This window comes from Lissotriton vulgaris, unplaced genomic scaffold, assembly GCF_964263255.1.
Source record: "Lissotriton vulgaris unplaced genomic scaffold, aLisVul1.2 SCAFFOLD_3402, whole genome shotgun sequence".
In the NCBI taxonomy this organism is placed as follows: domain Eukaryota; kingdom Metazoa; phylum Chordata; class Amphibia; order Caudata; family Salamandridae; genus Lissotriton; species Lissotriton vulgaris.
This window is the reverse complement of record NW_028242643.1, coordinates 131,796-156,426: the sequence shown is the minus strand read 5'-3', so window position 1 is coordinate 156,426 and position 24,631 is coordinate 131,796.

Here is a 24,631-nt window from a genome sequence, read left to right as displayed (position 1 = left end):
TACCCCTTTGTCTCACTGTCTGGGAATAATACACAAAGACCAATTGTCTAGTTATTTGACCCAAGAAGGTGCAGCCACCAAGTGGTTAGGACAAGAAAATGTCAACTTTCTAAAAGTGGCTTTTTTAAACTTGTGATTCAAAGTCCAACTTTACCATTAAAATGCGCTTTAAAGTACTCCTTAGAGACCAAACTTGACATTCCAACTTGCTCCCAATATAAAGTTATCACTTAATAAATGTAAATAAGTAACCCAGTGTTATCCTATGGTAGAGGTAGGCCTCCCAGTCATGAAAAATGAACTTAAGAGTTTTCACTACCAGGATTTGTAAAACCTTAAAGTACATGTCCAATATTTTAGATACACTGCACCCTGGCCTCTGGGCTGTTTAGAGCCTACACTAGTGGTGGATTATGTATATTAAAAAGGAAGGTTAGGGCCTGGCAAAAAAAGCTTTATTTTGCCAGGTCAAAATGGCAATTTAAAGCTGCATAGACAGGATGCAATAGAAGGCCTGGGACATGTCTAAAGGGCTACTTAAGTGTGGGGCACAGTCAGTACTGCAAGCCCACTAGTATCATTTAAATTACATGCCCTGGGTACATGTAGTACCACCTTACTAGGGTTTTACAAGTAAATTACATGCGCCAATTGGGTGTAAGTCAATTTTACCATGTAAGAGGAGAGAGCACAATCACTTTTGCACAAGTTAGAAGTGGCAAAGTGTGCTATGTCCTAAAAGCCAACAAAAACGAGTTCAGAAAACACGAGTGTGAAAGTAAAAGGTTTGGGGATGATCCTGCAGAGAGGGGCAAGTACAACAACAATGTTTCCTAATTTGTGGCATTTGACCCTACAGCTGGAGTGACACAAAGAACATTTGATCCACTGGTGTAACTGACATTCTTTTCAGTCTAGCAAAGTATAAATGGACAGGCAGCAAACACTTTTTGCCAAGACAGTATTACAGTGGGTTCTAAAGACATCTTGCCAGCCGCCTAAAAGTCAGACAAAGTTATATGTGGGAAAATCAATGAGGCTGCCAACAGAAGGAGCCTTGTTGAGATGAGTTAGAGGGCTGCACATTCAAAAGCAGATATTTGAGCAGCAATGTTCATACAAGTTTTCATTACTACAGAGTATTTCAAATCTCTGTAAGTCAAATAATAGCAATAGAGAGCTGGCCTCTCTTACAAAACAGACATGTACGAATACGCCTAAGTGTAGGTGGAGTGTGGGCTGTGCAATATGCTCAGTTTCTTAATACCAGACAAAATAATATAGCTCTATTCTCAAAGTAGTATTAATAAACACAGCATTGAACACAGCTTCATTGTGATTGCAACTAACCACCCTGTTGGTTCGATTAGTTATGTAATTGGCCTTAACATGAAACACCCTGGTTTTTAACCCATTAGTCCACTGATGAGCTGAGTGTTTTTCTCAATTTAAAAAATTGTTTTTCGCTGGTACAAAGGCTATTTCTATGCATACACCAAGCACATGAGTACATAGCTTTGCGACTTAGGGCCATATATAGGTCGCCCAATACTGGTCGGTAACGGCCGAAATTACCGAATCCTACCGATTTGGTAAAATTTACCGAATAATTAGCTACATCCCATTTACCGATTCTTAAATACCGAATCGGTAAAATTCGGTATTTAGGAATCGGTAAATGGGAATTACCTACATCTGGCCAAATGTTTCAGTGTGCTGAGATATAGGCTCTATTTAAATGATACAAAGAACCACTTCTACCTCCGTTTAAAACATTTAAAAAAAATTGATAGTAGGAAGATTAAAGACAGAAAATGTTGAAATAAAATTTTTTCATAAATATAGCATGTCAGAAACAGGATACTCATGCAGCAATGAAGTGCCATAATGGAAATAAGTAAACACAAAAGTGCATCTGATTTCAGGTCCAGGACGAAATCACAAAACCAGACAACATGCCCGTAATGTTACAGCTAAAGAAATGCATATTGTAACATGGGTGATTGGAAATAGAAACCCTATAGTATCTCATATAACTCGACTCATGCCAGTTTTGCTCACCCCTTTGCTGGTGTGCTGATGCTAGCATGGGGAGAGTGTACAAGCGCCAAGACCTCAGGCTCAGCCTACTCTATCAGATCTCTGCCTCCGTCTTCATGGCACACTGGCCTTCCGATCCCATAAATACTTTTTAGATTGATCTTTTTGTGGAGCACGACCTTTGGATGTACATGCGTCTCCCACAGTGGCTCCTGCAGTAGCATTTAGAGCCACCACAACTGCGTTGCTGAGGAGGGTGAGGGCAGCCAGGCAGAAAGACTGGTGCCAGGGGCGGCTTGCAGCTTCACAGACGAAGTTCAGTTAATCCTAGTCACAACGAGCCACTCAGTTTGGTTACCATCTTGCCTCCCTGCCTTACCTAGCGCTACTGTTTGGCTGCGGAGAACACTAACCATTAAACTGAGACGAGTCCGCGCTAACCCACCACTGACACTTGTGATAGCTTTTGATTCTACAAAGAGCTGGTAAGACGCTTGGCAGGGTACACAAGACACAAGTTATAAAGATTTAAGGATCAGTTGCCTTTCCTAAGTGCAAATCTCTTCATAGCATATTGAATGTTATTTGTTTAACTGTCTACTACAACTTGACTGTGTTACTCTGCATTTCCTCACACTGGAGATGGATTTGGAGGCTGGGCATTAGAATTGGTTATGCCCATGTTGTAGCTCAAATTAAGAAATTCGGAGGGTTATTAGGCGGGAACGGGACTATCTGAATCTCACATGGACTTAGTCCAAGGCTCTAAAACCTGCACATGTCAAATCCTAAAGTTATCACCCTTGTATGTTTATTAAAAATAGTATCATTACTGAAAGTGAAAATAACTAATGTATTTATCGAAGGAATTACCATAATCATAAGCATTCAAAAAGATCTACAAATAGACTGACATAGTATACACACAAGATGCGTTGTTATATGATGATTGACGGAATGGATTACTTCCCTAAGTGCTAAAAAGCTCCTTACCGATAGGCTCAAAAAGATATTTAAGGGGTCGCCTCGCCCACAACCTTTCGTGGCATGATTCCTCATTGGTGGCCCCACACACTGGAGTAAGTTTGAACTTCACAGAACTGGGAGTTCTTTGATATTGATATACCTGACAATACAACACGGTCCAGGTGAACTAAAAGTACCTAAGGCTATACCGCAAGGGTATTTCTTTATTACGGGATACCCATGATATGATTTAGAAATAGGTCCAAACATGGTTCAAAAGTGAAATTAATTTTTCACTCGACCATAAATGTTTGCTGACATGCTTTGATCGATTTAATTGCCAAGAAATGGTCATCCTAAATAGTCTGTGAGAGTAAGGCATGCAAAATAGTGATGAGGCATAAGGCTCTCATATTTGTTTTATATTTAACACCAAAAAGCCCCTGTTCTGGGGTACATCTGGACTTCATGGTTCAGGATGAGGGTGATTTCCCCTGTAATCACGCATTCATCAAGAAGTAGACGTGGTGGGTTATAGATGTCTCTGATTATTCTTTTTAGACACCGTATGCACAAGCTTGTCTGTTGTTAGTTTTAAAGGGGGTGGTTAAGAGTGAGTAGAGGATAAAGGAACAATAAAGAGAGGAAAGGATGACAAATGGAGGGGGTGAAAGAAGGGGCAAGAGGGTAAAAAAAATTGATAGAATGGGAGACGGAAATAAGGTTGAATGTGAAAGAGAAAAAAGATAAGAATGAGCTAAGTGGACAAGAAAATATGAAGAGAAAGGAACAAGTAATAAGAATAGAAGGAAGGAGCATGATGAGTGGCAGACAGAAAAGGGGAAAGAGAATGACTGAGCAATCGGAGAGAGGAGAGCATTAAATGGATAGAGAAGATGAGAGGAAAGTGGAGTGTAGATGAAGCGGTGAGATGGAAAGATAAATAGAAAGAAGAAAGTGGCGGCCCATACATTGCATTAGCATAACCGGTACAGTGACACCGGGGTCCAGGGGAGTGATGGGGTTGCTGCAACTCATTTATAGTAGTGTTTAATACTGGCTGGGGGCTATTTTTATTGCCTGCATTAGGGCTCATGATTGCCAAGCTAGAAACAAAAAATTAAAATACAGCCTTGTTTTGAGCAGTTCAAAACTGTAAATAGTCTCTGTCTTGCAGCTGGATACAGTTTCACATATTGAAATGAAGCTGTTAATGGAGCTGCTGCAACATGAGGTCTAACTTTAATCAGTACCACTACTCCCAAGGATGCACTCTATTGTTCTCCTTAAAAGCTGAAGAAAGTTTTGTGGTTTCTCTCTTGTATGTCAGGATGCCATATGACTCAATATTAAGCCTGTAAGTTGAAAGAACAAAATTTGGGTCTTAGTAGTGATCCTATTCTGACAAGCTCAGTTTTATAAAAATATCAGCAAACGAAGCGTCACTTCTCAGTGCGCACTGCTTGCGACATACCTGATGCGTCATATTTAATGTATGACGCATCATGTCGCAAGGAGTTAGAGATAAGTCAGTATTTCTGACGTATCTGTAAGCACAAAAGTGACGCATTGCTGGAGTGTGTCACAAAAGTGACACAACTCCAGCAATGCGTCCTTTCACATGGGGAAAGCCTCATGTGAAAGGGCCTGCGTCAGTCTTAAGCCTGCTGTGAGGCTGACACCAGATTGTGATGCAACGGCATCCTAGAAGTGATGCAGTGAAATCTCAGAGATTTCACTGCGTCACTTCTACGATGATTTTTGCGGGAGAACGCCCCCCCCTGCATACATTATACATGACGCATGTACAATGTAGCGCAGGGGTTTACAAAGTGACACATCTGCTTAGATGCATCACCTTGTAACTAGTGTGCAACAGGAGGCATGTTTTACGCCGACGATGCATCACAAAAAGTGCTGCATCGGAAGCACAAAACTGACGCAAGCCTCATAAATGAGACCCCTGGAACTTCAAGGGCACCCTTTCTGTGTAGACGTATGGTTATACTGCTCTTCTAGTGCTCAGCAATTGTCTTTACAGAATAACACTAATTAAACAATCTCAAGAGCAAGGTAAGTGAGCACTGGGAACACTAAATTAAAACAGTCAGGTCAGGATCAAATACATTGTCCTTGGTGGTAAATTAAGGCAGTGCTTCCACCAAACAATGTTTACCAATGCATTATGAAAACAGTATTCATGAAGGGTAATTTGTGACTTGAACATTAATGCACATTTGGTGTGTGGTATTTTGTGGTGGCTAAGTGGTTTATTTTTTATGTTGCAGCGTTTTTTTGCACTGCATTGTGATTTATATTGAATTTTACTGCAGTAACTGTAGTGTGTTCTGTTTTGACTGCGATGTGTTAATTTTGTTTTAACCCCTTCACTGCCAGGCCTCCCTCCCCCCCACCACCGCCACCCATGTGCTAAGCCTTTTTTTCGGCTTTGGATAGTTTGCACTTAGGCTCCTGTCACATTTTGTCTACATAAGGTATCCATGCCAAATTTGCATCCTTTTCTTGCAACATGTTGAGGATTCTAAAGCTACCCAGGGTTATGGATTACCTTAGGGGGGACTAAAAAATTGGCCAAAATACAGCTAATTATTTTTATTTTTTGGAAAAATTGGAAAAAAGTGCTGCAGAAGAAAGCATCTATTATTTCCCCTGCAATCTTTTTACAAATGGTTTTTAGTGCTAAAATCACCATCTTTCCAGCTTTCTGGAACAGACAGACATTTTTCTGAAAACGAAAGTCTTCTACACATTTTTGGCATTTTAGTGGGACTGAGCCTATATTTCCTATTTTTTTGCATTCAACCTCCTTCCAGTTAGTGTTAGAAATGGGTGTGAAATTAATATTGGATCCCAGGAAGCTATATATTTCTGAAATGTAAACACAATTATGAATTCAGCAAAGGGGTATTTTGTGTAGATCCTTCCAGGTTTTTTTACAGAAACTAACAGTTGAAAATAAAAATAAATATTGAATTGAGTTGAAAAAAACAGCCATTTGTGCCAAAGTTTTCACCTGTAACTTTTTCTAAGTATGGCAGATTTTTTAAAGTTGTATAACATTACATCTGCTGTACCATTCTGGTTGCGGGGATATGTAATACATGTAGATGCCCTAAAAACCAGAGGAGCCCAGAGCCAATAACTGAGGTGTGCCTGGAAATTGTTTTTCACTGTGTACCGGGTACATAGCCATTCATTCGGTAAAATATAAAAAGTGAAAAATAGGTATCAAGAAAACCTCTGTGTTTTCGAAATGGAACCAAAATATAGAGTTTAGAAGTAGTGGTTATTTGCACATCTCAGAAATTGTTGGTACCCCTACAAGCATGTGAATTAAAGAACATATTTCAAAATGACTTTTTTACACATTGTCTTAAGTTTGGAAGGCAGAAATGCAAAGAAAGTCCATTGGCAATTAAACTTGTTCTACTATTCTGTGTTTCGCTAAATCTCCTGATAAGAACTATACCTCACTTGTGTGGGTTGGCCTAGTGCCTGCGATGGGAAATAGCCCAAACCCCAATGTGGACACATCACATTATTCCAGTGAAAAATGACACTTTTTTTGCATTGCGCCTATCTGTGGATGTTGGACCATGGCTCAGCCAGCACTTTGGGAAACCTAGCAAACCTATACCATTTTTGAAAACTAGACACCCAGGGGGAAAAACATGGCGGCCGCTTGTTAGGGCAGCGCGCACGTCTCGACGGATACTCCTAGCCCTGCGCTTCCAACTATGCAAAACAGCAAAACTCCTACCTGGATCGACCGGTGAGATGGATACGGTGAGGTGGGGTAAAGTTTGTGGGTGGCGACAGCCCCCCCCCCACCCCCCGGCTCCCCCCGGCTCTCTGGACGTTTTGCTCCAACGCGCTGTGGAGTTCTTCCACGGGTTGCCGCGGATAGAGGAAGCCAATGTGTTTCAGCCTCGTTCCGCCCCTGAGTCATTCCGCTGGTCAGAGGCAGCCGTGGAGCTATGGAGGAGCCGCAGGGCGGCGGCTCACGGTCTGTTCGGCGGAGGAACATCAAAGCAGTACAGTGGGGGGGTGTGCACAGGGGCACTGTCATCGAGGTTCGGGGTCGAGCCCGATATCACTAAGAACCCCGAAGGTATCCCAACCTCTGCCCCGGACAAACACCAATTCATGCAAGCTCCTGCCCTGACTCCACGTCCAGGGTGATCAAAATTAGGAGCAGGATCAATCTCTTAAAAACAAACGTGTTGGCTCAGAGGTATGTAAAGGCTCCAGTCAAGTGGGGAGAGCACTTAAGGAAAAGAGACGGGCCCAGCAGAACTCTGGGGAAGCAAGACAGGAAGGGTAGGAGGCGGGGGAAGGGTCTGCGGTCTGTGGATAGAGATTCAATCAGTGAGCCCGAGCCGGAGCCCGAGCCCGAGTCAGCGTCTGTGCCAGTGTTTGACCCAGAGGGTTGGACCTTAGAGGAGGCGGCACAACTTGCACCACAGGCTGCCACTTTAAGGGCTGTGGGGGCTGTCTATAACACCCCCCATATAAACAGCTGCCAAAGAGAGCTAAAGCAAAGAGAATAGCAAAAACAGCAGCCCAAATAACTCTGTCCCTAAGGTCCTATTTCAAAGTCTTACCACAAGTTTTTAATATAGCACAAAACCCACAAGGCCCAGAGGCTGGAAATACAGACATGTTAGGCTTCAGGAAGGCAATTAAAACCCTCCTTTTCCCTTTGATATAGTCTTCTGGACATTGTTGGGCTAGCTCTCAGGGGATCCTGTTCCAGTTAGATCTGTTAGCGCCAGGACGCCTCTTTGCTGGGGCAGCTGCGCACTTTAGAACACTTTTAACATAACATAACATAACAGTGCGTTCCAAGATGTTAAGCGCCCCTACCTTAGCCATTAACGCCCCTAGCAGCACCAATATAGAGACACATAGCCTCGGGGGACCAACGCTATTGGGGCAGTTAAATACGATGGCCACAGGAGCATCAGGGCAAACAGAAAATCCGGTGGTGACAATGGAGCCTGTCTCAGTCTTTGGGGAGGTGGTAGATTTTAGGAGTGAGGCTAATGACACCAGCACTTCGGGGAGTACTTCAGGGAGTAACAGTGAGGGCTCCCTCCAGGCAATGTTAGTAGCTATGAGGAGCGAAATTAAAAGCGGTTTCGCGGAATCCAGACAGAATCAATCTGAGATCATGGCTGTGTGTGAGACTCTCGAGACGAATGTGGACGGCCTCTTCGAGAGGTCAGAGAGCCTGGAAGGTGCAGTGGGGGAGCTTAAGGCTAAGCTGGAACATGCTGAAGTCAAATCCAGTCACTGCGGAGGGAAGGAGAAGCAGTGAAAGACAGGGTGGAGTCCCTGGAAAATTATTCTAGGAGGAACAACCTCAGACTTTGAAGGATCCTGGAAGGAAAGGAAGGGAGCGAAATCAAGAACTATGTTGTCTCCCTTCTTAGAAATGCCCTTAACCTGGATGAGTCTGCAGCGGAGCTGGAGGCGGATATACAGAGGATACATCGGGACCCCTTCCGCCTGAATCCAGGGCAGACAAAGCCCAGGAAAATCCTCGTGAACTTCTTAACCTACTCAATTAAAGAGAAGAGTTTGAATCTCGCTCTTAAAGCCAAGTCACTGAAGGCCCCGGACTTATCCTTTGATGTCCGATCGGATCTGTTGAAAACCACCTTAGACAGACAGTGGGAGCTTGGGCAGAGAATGGGGAAGTTCAGGGCCCTGGGGGCCACAGTGCAGATGAGGTACCCCGCTTTCCTGAAGGTTATGTTCGATAACAAAATGCACAACATTCGAACACCCCTAGACGCACACGAACTGCTAGTCTCCATTAGCGAGTATGCACAGAGGTGTTCTTAGAGTCTTTCATTTCCTAATATTAGCCTTGTATCTGCACCTACCCTGACACTATCCCACCTCCTTATCGTAGTGATATTGCTCCTTTCCACAAGCCTACACATGAGACAGCAAGGTTAAATGGGCAGGAGCACAGTCTTTGTATAAGGAACTGAATAAAGTTCAATAATAATGCTATAAAAAAAATGGGGGGGTGGAAGAAATCTCAGAAAAATAGGGGGGAAAAAAAAAGAAGGAGAGGGGCAAAAGGAAAAAAAAGAAAAAAGAAAAGGTCCAGGCTGGCCTGGAAAAAACTAAGGAGAAGGAGGGAGAAGGGAGGCCTTGCACTGCCAGACCTGGAATATTACGACTGGGCATTCCACCTGTCTCACTCCAGGATGCTGCTGAAGACCCCCGAAGACAACTCAAATGGGTGTATGTTTAAGGCAATGCTATCTGGCTCTAATCTACCACTGAATGTTTTTTGTTCAAATTTGGACATCAGAGATATTTCAAGAGGGTGAGGTTAAAGTTTCTATACCTCTTCGTAAAAAAAGAATGGACCCAAATAAAAGCTAGGGTTGGGTTGGCATATTTTTCTAATCTTGCTCCAATCTGGGATTCCCCGGGCCTCCCCCCCTGTCTTGCTGATAGCCTTACACCTCCTTTATTGGATGCTGGGGTACTAAGATGGGGAGAGTTGGTGGCGGGAGGGATATTGGTAGAATGGGAAATTTTTTCTGAGAGTGTTGGTTCAGCTTTATCCTGGTTAAATACATGCAATTGGCCAGTTGGTTCCGAGAACAGTTAAAGAAAATGAAAAACTTGGGGGGTACAGCTCTCTAGAAAAACATCTGGATAGATCAAGGGGCCCCAAAGAGGTGGCTTTTTGGTATTGGTCCATCATGGAGGAAGCTGACGGAGATTTCGATTTCCCGAGGGTACTGTGGGGAGGTGATGGTGAAGTTCAGACGGAGGACTTATGGACCAGATCTTTCAGCCTCCTGTACAAAGTCATCAAGCCTGCCTGGTTGAGGCGTAACCATCTATTTACTCTTCATCGAGCCTATCTCTCTCCCCAAATACTCTCTAAGTTCTAACCAGGGAAGTGCTGCAATAAATGCCTTCTTTCGGCAGCTTCCGATGTCCCCATGTTCTGGGAATGCCCTAATATAAGTATATTTTGGGAGGAAGTCAAGACTTCTCTAGAGTCAATCCTTAAAACTCCGATCTCTCTTTGCCTGTCACTAGTTATATTCGGACTGAGCAACAACATAGTGGGGGCAGAAAGAATATTACTGTTCTATGCTATCCTTTTAGCAAGACGGCAAATATGTAAAAACTGGCTCAATACCAACCCTCCGACACATGCAGCATGGCTGACATCGCTTTATGAAATATCTAAAGTGGACATGGCAAGATATGGCAGTTCCAGAAGCCTAGCCTTCTGGAATTTTCTACTTAAGTGGAGAGAGATGAAAAACCATCTGGGCATCCGGGTTTTATTTTTTCCCCGGGTCCTATGATTAGGCCATGTACTCCAGGTCCAGAGGGAGGCCCCCGTGCCACGACGAAACTGGGGCCGACAGCTTGAAATACGCCTTGACGGAGTAAGATCTTCGGGAAGATACCTCCCGCCAATTTGATACGTTTGCCCTGGGAAAGAATGAGACCACTTTGGTCTCCAGCCTTTCAAGGACATTAATGGTGGTTGGATATTTCTTGGAACGACAATGCGGCTAATGAGGACAAAAAAAAAAAAAGAACACTAGACACCCAGGGATACCAGGATACAGTGACTTGTGTGGCTCTCACTAGGTTATGTTACCCAGAATCCTTGGCAAAACTAAAACTTTGGAAAAAATACATTTCCTTCACATTTCTGTGATGGAAAGCTCTGTAATCTGCACAATGTCAAAAAGTGCCAACCAGTCCGAATTCCTCCACGTCTCCCAATACAAATGGTACTTCACTTATGTGTGTAGGCCTAGTGCCCATGACAGGAATCGTCTCAAAACACAACTTGGACACATCACAATTTTCCACTTAAAACTGACCCTTTTTCTAGCTGTAGACTTTGGGCCCTAGCTCAGCCAGCACCTAGAGAATCCTGGGGAAACCTGTATAATTTTGAAAACTAGACAACCAGGTGAATCCATGATGGGGTGACTTGTGTGCCTCTCACCAGATTCTTGATTCCGAATCCCTTACAAACCTCAAACTTTCTCATATAGACACGTTTTCCTCACATTACTGTGGTGGAAAGTTTGGGAATCTGTGGGGAACCACAAACTTCGACCCACCCAGCATTTCCCCAAGTCTCCCGATAAAAATGGTACCTCACTTGTCTGGGTGGGCCAAGTATCCGCAGAAGGGAAAGGCCCAAAATATATTGTGGAGATTTCAAAATGATCTATCGCAAAACAATCCAGTTTTTGCATGGGGGCCACCTGTGTTTTGGACTTTCTAAAAACTAGACAGCCGGGGGAGTCCAAGGAGGTATGGCTTGCATGGATCCCTCAATGTTGTCCTACCCAGAATCACCTCCAAACCTCAAATGTAGCTAATAAAATCTCACCATGCCAGCAAACAAGGTCCTACCATCCAGCGTTCCCCTCAGTCTCCAGAGTAAAATTATACCTCACTGGTGTGGGTGTGCCAAGGGCCTGAGACTGGGAAGGGCCAAAAACATAGGGATTGAGGGTATAACACTATTTTTTATATATATGTATTTTTAGACAAACTCTGCATTGGACACCCACACGAATGAAGTATCATTTTTATCAGGAGACCAAGGGACACACTGGATGGTAGGACATTTGTGCAGGCGCAGTGATCCCACAAAGAAATGTTAGGGAAATCAGTTTTTTCAGCTAAGTTTGAAGTTTGCCTGGGATTTTGGGTAGGAACACTTTGGGGTATCCACACAAGCCATACCTCCTTGGACTCTCCCGGCTATCTAGTATTCAGACATGTCTATGTTAGGTAGGTTCCCTAGATGGCCGCCATCCCAGGACCATAAATGCAGGTGGCACAGTTGCAAAACCACATCATTTTGTAATAGGTAATTTTGATGTCTCCACAATATGTTTTGGGCCTTTTTCTGCTGTAAGTACTTGGCCCACCCACATAAGTGAGGGCAAAAATGTTATCAGGAGACCTGCTGGAATACTGAGTGGTAGGAAATATGTGTCAGACCATTGATTCCACAACTTTCCCACACAGGAAGTTGAGAAAAATCAATTTTCAGCAAACTTGAGTTTGCAGGGGATTGTGGGTAGAAAACATGTGGGGATCCATGAAAGCCATACCTCCCTGGACTCCCCCAGCTGTTTAGTTTTCAGAAATGGTTGGGTTAGGATGGTTTCCCTAAATGGCCGCCGAGCCTGGGACCACAAATATACGTGACCCTCTTGCAAAACCCAGTTGGTTTGTGATAGATGATTTTGATGTCTCTACAATACATTTTGGGACCTTTCACTGCCACAGGTACTTGGCCCACCAACACAATTGAGGTACCATTTTTTATCATGGGGATTAAGAAAATGGTGGGTGGTAGGAAATGTGTGCTTTCTTTCTGAATCTGGAAAATTATCGCACAGTAATTCAAGGAAATTGGTACTTTGGTGACATTTTGAGTTTTGCCGGACATTGTGGATAAGATAACTTGTTGGGATCCATGAGAGAGACAATACAGCGTACTCCCCTGGGTGTTTAGTTTATGAAAATAGCTAGAGTTGGTTCTTAGATGGAATGTACACCTTGGCAGAGAAAGATAGAAACGACAATTATTACTGCACAACCATTTAGTCGTCAAGCACACACACATACTGGTTAGTTTTGGTATGAGTGTGAGTGATGGTTCATTATATAAAATTTTATTAACAAGAAATTTCAAAAAAATGAAATGCACTGTTAATAAATAAAAGGGCAAAACACTGAACCAGAGACTCACAGCTCATGAGTTGTAAAGCAGTGTCAAGGTCGCAACCCCTTTACAGGTCATTCACACACCTCTCGTACATGATACAAACAAGACCATCCACACCGCCAGCTGCGGAACTAGCACATTACAACATTCACCAAATTGGACAATGTACACCCTGCAAGGGAAAGACAGAAAAGATAAATATTACTTCACAACCATCCATTCATCAAGTACACACACATAATGGTTGGATTTAGTACGAGGGTGAGTTATGTCTCAATATATAAAATTGTATTAACAAGAGATTTCAGCAAAATGAAGTGCACTGTTAATATTTGCAAGGACAAAAAACTGAACCAGTGACTCACAGCTTGTGAACTGTAAAGCCCAGCCAGGGCCCCAACCGCTTTACAGACCATTCATACACCTTTCATGCGTGTGACACACACAAAACCATTAACACCGTCAACCGCGGGGCCAGCTCATTACAACACTCACATCAACAGACAGCTCCATTCAAGGGCCCTTCCCTTTCATATGCCTACATGCCTGACACAGCAAACAGACCGGCTGAAAGATTGTGTTGACTGGTGTTTGGCTACCAGTGTGTGTAGTGATCAGCAGCAAGTCACTACTCTCACACCGCCAACAAAGTGCCAGTCCACACTCAACACCAGCCAAGAACCAGTGCGTGCACACTGCCAGCCATGCGCCAGTTCACGCATACTACCAGCCAAGTGCCAGTCCACATGCACTGCTGGCAAAGCTGCAGTCCACACATATCACCAGCCAAACACCCGTCCACACACAACGCCAGCCAAGCACCAGTCCCCTCACACTACCAGCCAATCCTCAGTCCACACATACGCCATCACATTTAGTTTTTTTATGCATAAAATAAAAAACACAAAGAAATTAAAAGTAGATACAATACTGCAAACACAAAAGCTGAAACTAAATACTTTGCATTAATACCAACCTTGAAACTGAACAAAAATATAAAAAGACACAAACCAGCCAGTTCAATTTAAGACTCATGGATTCTCCCAAAAATTATTTTGCATGTGGTACATTCTACAATAAGCAGGCGCACACAGAGCAGGTTCAGAAGGACACTCAGGGCAGTACATATGAGTCTCCTTCCATGCACCTCTTCGCCAAGAGACTCTACATCTCCTAATGGGAAAGTTGTTTGTGGGTGGCGGAGGAATGTGGTCAGCAAAGTGGCGAGCTTTCAATCTAGCCACATCCTTCACCACTCCAAATCTAGGAACACTTGTCTGTTCCACTACAACAAGGCTTCCTATCACGGGCTCCTGAAACTAAACAAAAGGCATCTTTGACTCGGGAGAACAATCTTCGAACACAACAAAAGCATTAAGTGTTGCTAAGTGGAAAAGAAGGATAGCTACCTTCGTATACCAAATGTATGCCTTATGAAGAGCAGTGGAAAGTTCCAACCTCTGATCTACTTTTTCAACACCACCCATGTGCTTATTATAGTCTAAATACACACAGGTATGCGCACTTCAGCAACCTGACCCCAAACATTCATGGGTGAAATACTTTCATAATGGATAGTAGTCAGCATGTAAACATCTCTCCTGTCTGCAAACTTCCCAGCTAGAAGTTCCTCACTACGCAATGCACTGCACTATCCCAGGTCAAGCTTTTGTCAAAAAAGTTATTTGGGAAACTTTTATGGATAGATCAGTTTGTGCCACAAGTGCAATAGTGTCCATCTTTGACCAATTTCCTAAGCAAACTGCACACCAGTGTAGAAGTTATCTACATATAAATAGTGACCTTCATTAAAAAGTCCGAGACCAAGTTCCAAAAAACAATTTTCTCACTCATTCAAACAGTTGACGGAAACCCAGGGGTTTAATCCTGGAATCCTAACCGGTGTACACCCTGAAATTAGAGACATAACCAGTCCTCCTTTCACACAGCATATACATCTTAATTCCATAGCATGCCCTCTTCCTAGAAATGTACTGCCTAAAAACCAAGCAGCACTTGAACAAGACCAAAGACTTATCCACAAATATTTCTTTCCCTGGAGCGTAGATCTACAAAGTGATCAAGGACAAAAGACTGTCACAATCAGGGTGACATCATGGCAAAATTAAACGATTTTTGAAAAAAATGCAGCATCCAAAGCAGAAGCAAATACTGATCATGACTCATGATTGCCGGAAATATAGCCGTTGTCATCAAGGGACTAGTAGAGCAATGTGAAGACATTGATGGCTTCCTTATCAGTTCCATCAAAAATGTTAAACCCAAGAACATCTTCAACAATCCCAAATTTGTGGGAGTCCACCGGATAGCTTTGGAGCAGGGCCTAATTCTGAAATTTTTGTCCCTCAAGTACTGTTCAGAATACAAATTAGTCTGTACAACAATCTCCATAAAAATAACACAATCTGTAATTAACTGAAAAAAATGTATAGACAAAACATTTTCAGTATCCACTCGACACCCTGAGACACCAGTAAAGTCAGGAAATGCTGGCTTCACCATGTCTGGGTCAACACAAAGGTCAGCCCTTCCAATGGGAAACCTTGCAGTGCCAGGCTGCAGTCCAGATACCTTTTGCTGCACTATCAGCAAATCAATATCCTCCTCTAAAACAGGCACTTGATCTGAAAAGAGTGGCATCATCAACTGATGATTCCTCTTGGACAGACAATTCACTGTCAGCATCTTCCACTCCCTCCTCTGCATCAGATTCAGAGCCAGTTTCATAGTCATGGTCAAAGGAAGACTCAAAAAGTATGTCCAACAACCGCTGAGCAGTCATCCAGTGATAACCGTAAACCTTACTAAGAAAGGAGACTTCACAAACTAGTCAATGACAACCAAAACTGTGCAACATAAGTAAAGATCAACGTGTGACTCTATTAAAAAGATCTATATGCTCAAAAACTATATGAATCACTTGCCAGAGACAGCTACACTCACCAGCACATACTCTGCAGACACACAGCAAAAACCAACAATATCCCACTATAAAACAAAAACCAAAACTAATTACTCACAAGACAACAAAATATACATCGAGCACAAATCCAATTTTCTTTTCACACTCTATAAAATAGAAGCTAAATGCACTGCTATTATTACACCATTAACAAAAACACATTCATGCAGGGAAATGATACTCATTTAGATTAACTAGTACAAGCGGTTTTCTTATCAAACACATGCAACTGCACCAACTGGAGGACTACTAGTGACAAAACCGCAAACTGGAACATCAGTCAAAAGAGCAAAAACCTTGAGCTAGAAAAAAATGAGAAATAAAACTTAACAATTACAATTGACAAGAAATAAAACGATTAACGTAATAACAGGCTATATCACTCCCAAATGGCCACTCTGTCACCAAGGGGGACAGAAAAACAGCCAAAAGTAAATAATAACGGATGCTACACCCCATTGAGTCAACCCTTACCCTAGGGGCCACCCCCAAACATATATATAGAGAGATTAGGTGTCATTACAAAGCATGCCATTACACTGCATGCTGTTGCAACGCAAACATTTCCTCTGACTTTCTGTCGAGGGGCCTGGAAGTTGGACTAGACTAATTTTCTATTCCAACTCCAGTGTGTGCAATAGTAGAGAATGTGGTGGAGTTAAAACCAACACCTTCTACCCACTGCTGCACACCTTTTGCGTTCCAATGCCATGTGATGTAATGGCATTCCTTGTAATAGTTTGGTTGTAAAGGCTGCCTCCCATATAGACATATCCCTGGGGCTAGTGGGAGGCCTGCCCCTCCGGGGGCAGAAGTGCCTCAAAATAGGGCCTATCTGCAGGAAAATGGAAGTTAGACCTGGCACCATTGGTGTGGGTCTCCCTTCCATTTTTTGCTAGTGCCTCATGTGTTTTTGCTGGTGTTAGATGCTTTTGGGCACTGTGCCACTGCTGTCCAGTGCCACAGTGCGAGTGCTCCCTACTGTAAATTGATGTATTGATTAGTGGTTCCATGATTGGATGTTTGGTTTACTTGTCAGACCTTAGTACAGTGCACTGAGTGTGCCCAGTGTGTAAATCCAAATGCTGCTAGTGGGCTTGTAGCACTGGTTGTGCCACCCACGGAAGTCGCCTTGCAAAATGTTTTTAAGGTCTGCCATTGCGGAGCCTGCGTGCAGTCTGGTACTGTCATGCTGACTGGGCAAGTGCACACACTTGCCAGTCCCTAAACCTTCCCTTGACTTCATATTAGTCACCCCTATGGTAGGCCCATGGGCAAGGTGCATTGTAAGTACAAGGTAGGACAAGCCCTGATATGTGTGGCATGTCCTAATAGTGAATTACAGCCATTTTCGTTTTTCATTATTGCAAGGCTACCTGTTCTTCATAGGCCAGAATGGGTTGTTAGAATTATTGCACTTTATAATCCTAGCAGACTCAGAGAACATGGTAGAAATTCGAGTTTAGTATGCTGGGGCAGCCCAGTGGTGAATAGAGAGATTGGCATCTAGATGGGAGGGAGGATTTGCACCTGGGACATGAATAGGGCTGCGTCTTCCCTCTACAATGCTGGCTCCACCCCCTATGGTGCGTCTGATGTCTCTGCCCTGCACACTGAAAGAAGAGAAGGAAGACTGTCAACAAAGTGCTCCAGGACCGTACTTACCTTCCACAATGCTGGCTCCACCTCCTGTGGGGCGTCTGATGTGCCTGCCCTGCGGTGTGAAGGAAAAGGAGAAGTCTGGTAAACAGAGTGCTTCAGAACTGGCTCGAACTTGGCAGAGGCCCCTCTCCCCTCAGAAAACAAAGGATTTTGTGGTATAAGTATTGGGACCCTGATCCCTTGAAATTAGATCACTTCTGGACTTACAAGACTAAACCTCTGCTGAGGAGAAGGAACCTGAAGAAACTGAGAAGAGACTATTCCCAAGCTGAAGTGCTCCTTGGGGGATTGGCCTGCAGTGGTTGCCTGACTGCCAAAGAGAGGAGAAAGAACTTTGTGGACTTCTCTTTCAACTTGTGCAAAGATCTCCAAGGGCGTGGAAGAGAGATTGCCCCCTGACTGAAGTCCCAGGACCAGTGGACTTATTATTATTATTATTATTTGGAATTTTGTATAGCGCGCGGTTACCCTTGGGCATCCCACCACTTGTCCACATCTCCGGAGGCTAGTAATAGAAAGGAAACATTAAGCGGGGAACAGGTGGGTCTTGAGTAGTTTCCGGAACCGCATAGTACAGGTCTCAGAACGTAGATTCAAAGGAAGCGCATTCCACAAATTGGCCGCGTTCACTGAGAATCTTCTGCCACCCGTCCGGGCTCTTTTCACTCTGACAGTTTGCAACAGATATTTATGATCCGAGCGCAAGGTTCTGGTAGCCTTATAGGGGAGCACCATACTCTCCAAGATGGGAGGTCCCTTCCCCTGAAGGATTTTGTGAGCCGTACAGAGGGATTTACATTTTACCCTCACCCGCACCGGAAGCCAGTGCAGTGCTCTTAATGCCGGTTTAGCTGACTGCCTCCTAGGGATGTTCATCAGCAGCCTTGCTGCTGCGTTTTGCACCTGCTGGAGTTTATTTAACGTTGCTTCCGGAGCGCCCAGAAAAATCGCATTACTATAATCCAGCCTCGATACAATTAGTCCCTGGATGAGTAATTTCCTGGAAATCGGTGGGAGAAGAGGCAGGACCTTACGGGCTGACCGAAGAAGGCCGAAACAGACTCCTGCGTTTTTTTTGGCATGGGTCTTAAAAGATAAGTCCTGTTCCAGCCACACCCCCAGGCTCTTGATCTCCTTTTTGGGGCTTGGGGGGTCGCCTAGACAACTAGGCCAGCTGCTTGGCGGCAAGGAGAGCACCGAATGGCCCAACAGCATCATCTCTGTTTTAGAGCCATTCAGTTTTAATGCTGAGTTGCACATCCATGTGTGCACCTTGGACAAGCATGAGTGAAGTAAGTCAGGTTGATTCACCAGCTGGGAAAGAGCCACCACCAGCTGGGTGTCGTCAGCATAGCTGATAGTTTAAATACCGAATGGTGCCACCACACCCTCCAGCGGGGCCATATAAACACTAAACAATGTAGGGCTCAAGTAGGAGCCCTGGGGCACACCACACTGGAGGGGGTTCGATGCTGACTGTTCACTACCTTCCTAGACTTGATAAGTCCGGTCGCTCAGGAAAGACGCGAGCCACTTCAGGGCCATCCCTGTAATGCCTACATCTGACAGCCGCTGGAGCAGCACCTGATGGTTCACTGTGTCAAAAGCCGCTCTGAGGTCCAGGAGGATCACTGCCACCGATCCTCCTGAATCCAAAATGCTCCTGGCTTCTTCCACGACTGCCAGAAGGGCGGTGTCAGTGCCCTGGCCTGGCCTGAATCCCATTTGGGAGTCCCGCAGCAAGCCATTGGATTCCAGGAAATATGACAGTCGACGGTTCACCAGTCTCTCCGCGATCTTACCGAGCCCGGGAAGCACGGAAATCGGCCTGAAATTTGCCAGGTCAGATGGATCCAGACCAGGCTTTTTCAGGAGGGCCTTTACTACTGCTTTTTTCCAACTGGGTGGCTCCACTCCCTGCATAAAAGATGAATTGATGAGATCAGTTACTGGAGCGGCGATGGTAGTTGCTACCTGTTTCAGAACTCTCATCGGAACAGGATCCCTAGGCGAGCCACTCTTTATGACCCCTAGCACCTTAAAAACTTCATCGGTGGTCACTGGTCCAAAGGCTTCAAGCTCAATTTCCACAGCACCCAGCTGGTTACCTATATCTAATTCCTGGGCCGGTCGAGGTAGGGAGCTTAAAATATCTTCTACTTTCATGCGGAAATAGTTCGCCAATTCCTTACATTTCTCTCGGGGACTATCATGGTTAAACAGAGGTTCGGGGGTTTTCAGGAGATCTCTGAAAACTTTAAAGGACTCTCTAGAGGAGTTAGCAGAATTGGCAATTCTCTCTTCAAAGAACTTAGCTTTGGCGTCCCGAAGAGCGGCTTTATATCCTCTAATTGCCGCGCGATACTCTTTCCGGCTTACTTCCCCGCAATCCTTTCTCCAAATCCGCTCCAACCTCTTGCAGCCTTTCCTAAGAGTTATCAATTCCTGGGTGTACCAAGGGGCAGAGCCCACTCTCTTCTCCCTCTTCAGCATTCTCTTTTTAGGGAGAATGGCATCCAGGGAGCTGGTCAGCCAATTTTCCAGGTTCACATCTGCGATTATTGGATCCAGCACTAGGCAGGGGCACGTAGCTTCAAGGTTAGCGGTCCAGCTATCTACTGGCAGCCTAGACCAGGCCCTTTCAACAGTATAGATCCTAGGGGTGGCTGCGTCCACTAGTTCACACTGCCAAGTGAGAGGAACCAGAAAATGGTCTGACCAAGGCAAAGCCAAGGAGGGCAGGCTTTAAGGCGGTCAATATTAGAAAAGACTGGGTCGAGTAAATGGCCCTTACTGTGCGTGGCCCCTGAGTTAATTAGCCTCATCTCGAAAGCTTTTAGATCGCACTGCAGGTCAACAGCCAATGCGTTTGCTGGATCATCAAAATGGAGATTAAAATCTCCAAGTGCCACAAAATTGGCTGTCGACGACGCCAAAAACGTAACAGTTTCCATGAGCGAGCTGACAAAATTGCCCACACACCCCGGTGGGTGATACACCGGAAGGCCTGATACTGAGGTCGTGGACGACATCCGTAATGAAAATTGACAGCTCTCACAGTCACAAACCCCCCCCCATCCTGGGCTCTACAGGCAAACGTGTCCCTATAGAGGATGGCAATACCACCTCCCCACCTCACAGGCCTATCCAAATGGTATATTAGATAGCCAGGGGGAGTGCTTGCACCATATCTGGCCCCCTGAACAGGACGTGGTCCAGGTTTCTGTTAAAAACAGAATATCCAACTCGTGATCTAGCACAAGTGAATTAATTTCTATGGAATGACTAGGAAGGGACCTACAATTCAGCAAAGCCATCCTGCATATCCTGCAACTTGAAAAAGGTTTCTCTCCTTTGTGGATGTAATTGCAGGTCACATCTTTATGGGGTCGTAGTAGTATAAGGTCATTTCTAGTGTACCTGATACCGACCTCTGGAAAATTTGCCAGTGGGTCTAGCCCTGACCCCGTCTGGGCCCGGACGGCACAGACGGGCTGAACTCTGGCCTAACTCCGGCGGAATGGCGGCGGACCCGCTGCGCGTTTGCATGGCCGCCTTTTGTAGAAGGTCTAGCGTCCTTGTGACGACTATACCGTGCGAGGAATGGCGTCCCGCTTACCCCCAATATGGCCGCCGGAATCAGGAAGGCAAGGAGAAGGACCCGCAAAGAGCGGTGGGTTTCCAAATATTATAGTGCAAGTAAGTGGGTTAAAAACAGGGGATAAGCAAAACTAAAATTAAATTAATGGACAAAACAGGCGTTTTAAAACTGATGCCGATATACAACTCACAATTCGCACTAATGAGCACAGCACGCTTTAAACAACTGCTCGCGCTTGCACTACTGCCAATGCCCCCGAATTATGAACAAGGCTGAGCACCTAGTTTGTCCGCCTCTTGTAGAAGGTCTAGCGTCCTTGTGACGACTAGACCGTGCGAGGAATGGCATCCCGCTTACCCCCAATATGGCCACCAGAATCAGGAAGGCAAGGAGAAGGACCCGCAAAGAGCGGTGGGTTTCAAAATATTATAGTGCAAGTAAGTGGGTTAAAAACAGGGATAAGCAAACATTGACAAAACGGGCGTTTTAAAACTGATGCCGATATACAACTCTACAATTCGCACTAATGAGCACAGCACGCTTTAAACTACTGCAGCGCGCTACTGCCAATGCCCCCGAATTATGAACAAGGCTGAGCACCTAGTTTGTCCGCCTTTTGTAGAAGGTCTAGCGTCCTTGTGACGACTAGACTGTGCGAGGAATGGCGTCCCGCTTACCCCGAATATAGTCGCCGGAATCAGGAAGGCAAGGAGAAGGACCCCCAAAGCAAAGACTTCACCAGCCTGTGTGAATTGCTACTGGAAATAAGTGGCTACCGAAGCAGGGAGCTGTGACCGACTCTCACGACCGGCCCGGTGTCCTTTAGGCACCGCACCAAGCAACGTCCGCCTCGAACAACGCAAGCTCCGCGCCCACCGACTCCGTCAACGAGCCGTAGTCTGCACCGCTACTGGAAGGACACCACGACGTGCAATGCCTCGCTACATCGAATCGAACTGGCCTGACCAATGCTGTCACTTCTGCTGACTTCGAGTCCTGTGATTGCACCGGAGTTGGGCACCGCCTTGCATGCTTTGCAATGCACCGACCGACTTGCACCGTTGTCCGGACTGATCGACGACAGCTCCAGAACTCCGGCTCTGTCATTGCACCGTAAAGCTGGAAGCACCGCAACACGGAATGTCCGCCTCAAACAACGCAAGCTCTGAGCTCACCGAATCCATCTCAATGCCGTCAATGAGCAGTAGCCTGCACCGCGACTGGAAGGACGCCGTGACCAGCAACGCTTTCTTTTTCTACACCGCGACGACCCCCGTAACCGGCTCGGACATCTGTTCCGGCCGCCTCAGGGAAAAGGTATTGTGACTTAGTCTATCGACATTTGAGTGGGCACGGACCGCCGCGGTCCGCTGAATTTGTTAGACTTTGTGTTCTTTTCAGCAATGCTGTAGCCGGACAAGGCTACCGACTCACACAGAACCTTGAATTAAGCCTTTTTAACCTGAACTCTTGAAACTTAATAATACAGTGGATTCTTTTTGTCGTTTATTGGTCTTGTTATAACTCTATATATATTATACTTATTTTTCATATAAAACCTGTGGGGTGTCCATTTGTAGTGTTGTCACTGGGTTACTGTATGTGGTCACAAATGCTTAACTTACATCGCCTCTGAAATAAGCTTTGACTGCTCGCACCACGCCACCTAGAGGGTGAGCAGGGGCTATTTTAAGAGGGTAATTCCCTTGCCCTGACTAGAGGAGAGGGTCCCTGCTTGTCACAAGTACCTACCTGTGCCAACCAAAGACCCCAATTCTAACATTGGAAGTCAAGCGGAAAGGATTCCGAATTTGTATTTGTGACTCATGTACAGTGATTGGTGAACACTACTTAGTGAGTGCAGGCCATAACGCAGCCACGTACTTCTGATACTTGTTTTTGCCAGAGATCTCTATTTTTTAATCATGCCTGGTTCAGTCAGGATGGAAAAGGCAGCATCCATTGCATCTGTTGACTGTGATTGGGAGGAAGAGAAATTAGAAAGCTTCACCAACAACCAGCTCAAGAGCTTCTGCAAAAAGTTAACATTTCCGTGGCCGGAATCACCAAAAAGGAGCAATACCACAAGGCGCTGAGGGCCTGAGTGGGAGCAAGGAATGCCCCTGGTGATTTAGTGAATTATGAGGATGCAGAGGAGCAGCTTGGTGGGCCAATGGGTCCTGATAGGAGGGGTGCGCCCTCCCCAGTGGGTAGCAGGGTTTCTGCCCGAGGTCTGTCCCCAGAAGAGTTGGTGAAGGATTCGAAATTTTACAAGGCCGGACTATACTTACCAATAGCCCATATATACCATAGAAGAATAATAAGGCAGTCGGCAATGGAGAAGGTCGAATTGTTTATTCAATCAAATTCAAGCCCTGTCAGGGACGCCTCGGTCTACACGACCCATGGAGGTGCGCAGAGGAGACTGATTAAATACAAGTGATACAAAGCATATATACGTTCTCACACATTCAGGTTAACACCCTACAAGGAAAAACACAAGTTGTCAGTGAGCCAGAAGGAAGACCCATATAAGGCACGTTTGTATGCTAGTAGCTAAGCCGGAGCTATTCCGGGGGAGGTCGGTGAGGTGCTCTCTTGTCTATCTAGAGCCCGGGGAGTACAGGAACGGGCTCTGCTAGAATTCACGCATCCCACAAGAGGGACAGGTGTGACCTTGGGTTTCCCTGAGCTACACACAAAAGATCAGTGAAGCAGGCTAAGCAATTCAACATGGTTTCGTACGAAGAACTAACTCACGTGACTTCTGGGAAGCAGTACATGGACACAAGGAAGCGAAACAAGATGGCCGCAGTTATATCAATAGGTCTAAATAGGCCTGCATGAATCAATCGTAAAGCATATTTATATTGCATGATACTATACGGTTATTCATATGCATATACAGTTTTATGGTACATAGTGGGCCAATCATAAATACATATAATTTCATATCCCAACAGACGGCCCTTTTGGCCAATATAACTACTTCACTCCACAAATACCCCCTCATCAACCTGCATGAGGTCTATTAGCTCTTTCTGGATCATTTGTTTCTCAATCTTTTCCTGCCGGGAAATGGTCAGAGCAGACGCTATCCTAGTTGCACAGAAAGTGCAACATGCTGGGCCACATTGGAGGCATAAACAACATGTGAAAATAACCCCAAAGGCTCCTGCTAAGATCATGAATATCTTCCAACCCCAGGTAGCCAAGAGTCCCCAGAACCATCCACTGAGGGACCAAGTGCCGTTCTCTTCATGAATCTCGCTGGCTAATCGATGTAATTTCGAATCGGGAATAAAGACGCAACAAGAGATGCCGATCACGCGGCAGGCTCCACCCCTATCTGCCAGGATGACGTCTAACACCATCCGATTTTGAAGAGAAACAAGCCTCGTAGCCTGAAGTTCAACGGTAAGGTTGGTCAATATCTCAGTCGTGGTTTGAACCACATTTTCCACTATTCTAGACAAGCGTCTTATGTTTCGACTAATAAAAATCGGACCCCAGAATTGAACCAGGCCCTTTGAAATGTCTTCAAACTGCTGCAGCGAGGTATCTGTGTGATCAGTACTATCGGTATCATAGCTCCTAATAG